The sequence below is a fragment of the Lathyrus oleraceus genome, chromosome 2 (genome assembly GCF_024323335.1).
Source record: "Lathyrus oleraceus cultivar Zhongwan6 chromosome 2, CAAS_Psat_ZW6_1.0, whole genome shotgun sequence".
Classification (NCBI taxonomy): domain Eukaryota; kingdom Viridiplantae; phylum Streptophyta; class Magnoliopsida; order Fabales; family Fabaceae; genus Lathyrus; species Lathyrus oleraceus.
Window position 1 is genome coordinate 333,504,354 of NC_066580.1, and position 5,829 is coordinate 333,510,182.

The window sequence follows — 5,829 nt, forward strand, 5'->3', positions numbered from 1 at the left end:
TAGGGAAGATGGACCAGCAATAGGTCAACTTCTATTTTCCCCAGCAGAGTCGCCAGCTGTCGCATCCGCGAAAAATAACTGGCGGGCTAAAACAAAACAAACAGAGCCGCCACCGTGGCGTTATTTATCCCAAAGAGGGAAAGGAAACGCTCGAAGTAAACCTGGAAAAGACATGGTCTCGCGACCAAAGAGAATGGGATCGGGAGTCGGTTATGCGAAGGGAAGGTATTAGCACCCCTACGCATCCGTCGTACTCGACGGGATCCACGCTCAAAAGATAGAACAAGGTTGCTAAAACAAACATCACACACACATACTAAAGACAACACAGGTGAAGAAAGAGGGGAGAGGGCTCGCTAGGACATCGCATCCTATGCCTACGTATCTCATCTGGAATGAGAATCAGAGCTACCGTAGTTCGGCTCACGCACACCGAAACAAAACACACACAAAAAGGAAAAAAGGGTGCCCGGAGAGATCTCGTGCGACCTCCTGCCTACGTACCTCATCTGGTATGAGGATCAGGGCAACGTAGTTCCCCTTAACAGGGGAGAAACTTTCTCCTAACCAGAGATTGGGAAATGACCAACTAGAAGGGAGACTGACTCGAGCCTAATAGTTATCATGTATTCCACAATGGTCCTAGGTTGAGTTTTCAATCTATCTTGCACAGCAGCAAGCTAATCCTAAACAGGCAAAGCAAAGCATGCAAGCATAATCAAAACAAAGCAAACATACACAATTAGCACACACTATATACAGACAAAGTGGGCTCAAACAAGGGTTAGACTGCCAAAGCAAGTCAACTGTATCAGGGTGATGTTAGCTCTTAACCCTAACATTGAGAGTTAGGGTGAAGCAGATGAAGTGGGAAGTGAGGGGTGTGCCTCACAGCTCTTATCCCTGGCCAGGGAGAGCTTTAGACAAATGAAGTGTGGGTTCAGAAAGTGGGAACCCTTCTACACTTATGACTGACTCAACATGGATCTTGGATTAATATCCACAATGCATCAACACAAGGTGTGTGAGCAAAGGGATGACTCACTGAATAGTAGGAGATGGACTACACATCTCTTTTATCTACCAATTGCCTTATTCAAGGTCTTTTCCTGCTTGGGGACAAAAATAAACAATCACAAGCATTGCCTCTTAAGGAGGACTTCAGACAGGTGCCTGGCCAAGTAACAGGCCAGGTCTTCCAGACTACATGGAGTTAGTGAGTTCTACCTCAATTGGTTAAGCAACCAAGCAACAGCAAAAAGCAAGTTCACAATGAACTATAGCAACTAATGTACCTGAAAACAATCCAATTCAGTCAGTACACAGCTCAAACAGTCAAACAGACAAACTAAAAGTCAACAGTTAACTGTACACAAGCAATGCATCAAGCAAAGCATAAGCCAATGCTCAACACAAATGACTTAGAATCCACCTACAAAACAAACTCAAGATTAGTTCAACATTGACCAATTGGTCAACTCAATCAATTTGAGTCAATTCCTCAATGTCATATGCTCTTTGTCCTGAAAACACAACTCAAACATGAGAAGCAAACCCCTAGGACAAGGCCTAGGGTCAAAGAGGAAGAAATAATTCAAAACAGAACATGAAAATTGGCAAAAATCAAGTTCAATCAAATAAGAAACAAATCCAATTGGTCTCACATCCATATCATACACCAATTTCATTTTACAAAGCATCTAAGGCAAAACATGCAATTTCAAAGCTCATTGGACCAAACAGAATGAATCAATCCAAATCCAGTCAAAATAACTCAATAAATCTCCAGAAAAATCATGGCTAAACAGCACTCATAACATGATCATCACACCAAATTTCAAGCGATTTGGACAATTGGAAGCAAGTCAATTAAATCCCTAAGTCAAAGCATGCTCAAACAAGCTCATACAAGGCACCAAATCATGCATCAACTTCAAGCAAGCATAAAACAGAGTAGGAACATGATAAATGCACCAAACCAAAACCATGATGAACTTCAATGTGTCTAGAATCACTCCACAAAATTTCAAGTCCATCCAATACATATCAAGAATTTCACAAATCATTTAAGATCATGACTCATAAAAAGTCCACAATTGGTCAAACAGGGAAGAAAATCTCAATCAAATTGGAAATGCACTCAAAAAATCCATAAAAATTCACATTCAAACTTAACATCCAGAAGATTCAACATGCAAAAGTTCAGCTCATTTCAAGTTCATATGGCATGGCAAATAAAATCAGGAACTTGGACAAGAAATGGTGTGACACACATTGTCACACCTAGATTCAAATGATCATATCTCACAAACCAGGAATGATAAAATCTTAAACTCTATACCAAAATGCTCCTTACGGTGTCTAGATTATGCATACTAAATTCCAGCTCCATCCAATTAAGCATCATCATTTTACAATCAAAATGGTAAAGCATAGGCAAATAGCATACATGATCAAAACCATTAGACCAAAATAAAAACAGGCCGTGCACAACTTTTGCTATCATGCTAGTAAAAAACTAGAGGAAAAATGGAGACCAATGCAAAAACTCCCATTCAATTTGGATCATCCATGAATGACTTATGATTTTTTGAAGTTGCTAATCAAAATGAAATAAAAATTTGAGAAAGAAAATGAAATAATGGAACGAATGGCAATTATGTAAATAGGCCGAACATTTGAATTCAGGCGCCTAAATTAAACGATGCGTTTCATTAAAATGAAACGCACGACAATGGGAACGTGACAAGTGGACCACTCCATGTGAGGAAAACACAAAATGCATGCTGAAACACGGGGAGATGGATCAAAGTATTCCTGGAAACAGCAAACCCTAATGTTCTTCCACATTCAACGTGTTCATCATCATTATGAACAAAACATTCCAGAAATTTATAAAACGCATATCAATGGAATCCTCTCACTTCATACATCACATATCCAGCATTCATTTCAATTAATTCAAGCTAAAACAAACGGATCGAGCCAAAACAAGTTTCACATGCCTAGGTTCAAATCAACATAACTAATCCAATATTGCATGAAATCAATGGATTCAAAGCTCAGCGTGACCTACATGCCAAGATCTACACGATGCATATCATTATTTCAAGAATTAGAAGACTCGAATTCTAACCTCTATGAAGATGCAGATGTGAAATCGCAGCTTTCAAGTCTCCAAAGGCAAAAACAGATGATCAATGATGCTTAGGTTGATGAATGAGTGAAAGACTTTAGCTCAATGCTGCTTGATGATGCTTGTAACACCCTTCTAAAATACCCCAAATTTAATTAAAACAACAAAATATAAATCAGAGTAGATATGCAATTTAAGGGTGTCACACTTGACACTTCACACCATGTTCCAAATTAACTCGTCATGCTCATTTATTCATCAAAATAAACATTTGCATAATTCGCAGCGGATAGAAATTAACAACAACATGCAAAACATGTAACACATTACATGTAAACTTGTTCAACAATCATCAATGAAAAACAAGTAAAATATCCTGTCCCGATGTTACATCTACCAGAGCATGACCCACTAAGGAACTACACTAGACTCCAAGGACTAGCTTCTACTCAATCACTGCTCGTTACCTGAAAACGTAGTTGTAAGGGTGAGTCCCTCAATCGATATATAAGCATTATAAAATATCATGTAATGCTAAGTAAATTAACACATTTCATCACCCTAATCAGATCACACATTCAGTAACGGCAACACCAACTCATAATCACAATCATATTCAACACAAACACAAAACACACGTATAATATTGGATTACATCCATTCATATTATACGCCATACATACATTATGCAATGAGACTCCATGCATGCGGTACCGACTATTCGTGAACATATAGTTCAACCTCACCGATCAAATCCAGATACGGCTACCAAGCTCACTAGTCCCACTCATTTGAAACCTAGTGACTCACTCACTAATTCCTCACCATGGGAATTAGCTACCACCCCAAGGGCTATGCTATGCACGCTAATCACCTAGCATGCAAACATCAACAACAATCCACAATAATTCACTCACTAATTCCTCACCATGGGAATTAGCTACCATCATAAAGGCCACGTTATGCACGCTAAATCACTTAGTCATGCAAACATCAACAATCATCCACAATGGACATATGCTCACACTCTAAGCCATAAACAGTCCATTCACAATTGCATACATAATAGATACATCCACAGCATTATGCATATAATCATACATCATCAACATATTTATCACATAATCATATCATGCCACATGATCAATCACAGTATTAGCACGTTCTACTAATACCCCTACTGCTCAAAACAACGGGAAATGATCCCTATTATATCATACATCAGCTAAATTACATCACTCAGCTGAAACGGCCAAAATCCGCACAACCACAGCTCAGAAAAATCACAATTCTGCCCATACGCGTATTGTCTAGTCCCATACGCGTATGGCCCATTTCTCAGCCAATCCCATACGCGTATTGCCTGCCTCATACGCGTATGCTACGCGTACCACTTCCTCATACGCGTACCAACAGAGACAAAACCACGTTCAAAACATCAGCTTCCTCATCCATACGCGTATTGCCTAGTGCCATACGCGTACCAGACCATCTCATACGCGTATTGCCTAGTGCCATACGCGTATGACCAGAAACCAGATTTCCAGATCTGCTATGGTTTTCTCTACCACGAGATTCCTCAGATCCAACCTCCCACAGTCCAATTTTACACAGTAATCGTTCATATCATCTAACACGAATCATACCCTATTCGATTTCACAAATTCTAACATTATTACATCTAATTCCTACGAATTTCCTTCAATTATAATCCAAATTTCGTTCATCCAATAGTTCACAATTTCATCATGCATCATTCTAATTAGAGTCAAATCAATGGTTTATCACTACCCATTACATGTTAACCCATAATACCCATTAAACGACGATAAACCCCCCTTACCTGAGTTAATCCGGCAATCCTAAAGCTTCAAGCTTTTCCCTTCTTCAACCTTTGCTCTCTTGCTCTTCCTCTTTTGCCTTTTCTCCACTTCTCAATCGCTTCTCTGTTTCACGTGAAAAAACCCTTTCTTTACCAAATGGAACTCTTATATATATTCCCACTTTATTATTCCAATTTATATTATTCCAATAATAATCCAATTATTTAATTAAATTAATAAATATATTATTAACTTAATTTAAACAATTATCATATTTTTATCGGGGTGTTACAACTCTCCCCCACTAAAAGAGTTTTCGTCCTCGAAAACATACCTCAAGCGAATAACTCAGGATAAGACTCCTTCATCTGACTCTCAAGTTCCCAAGTCACATTGCCACATGCTGGTCCTCCCCAAGCTACCTTTACCAAAGCAATCTCTTTACCCCGCAACTGCTTCAACTCTCGATCCTCGATCCTCATAGGTGATGTTTCAACAGTCAGGTTATCTCTCACCTGTACATCATCTACTTGGACCACATGCGACGGATCAGGAATGTACCTCCTCAACTGAGACACATGAAAAACCTCATGCAAATTCGCAAGTGACGGCGGTAAAGCGATACGATAGGCTACCTCTCCTATCCTCTCCAAAATCTGATAAGGACCAATAAATCGAGGTGTCAACTTCTTCGACTTCAAAGCTCGACCAACCCCAGTTATCGGAGTAACACGAAGAAACACATGATCTCCCTCTTGAAACTCAAGTGACTTCCTCCTCTTGTCGTGATAACTCTTCTGACGACTCTGAGCAATCCTCATCTTCTCCTGAATCATCTTAATCTTTTCCGTAGTTTGTTGAACAATCTCC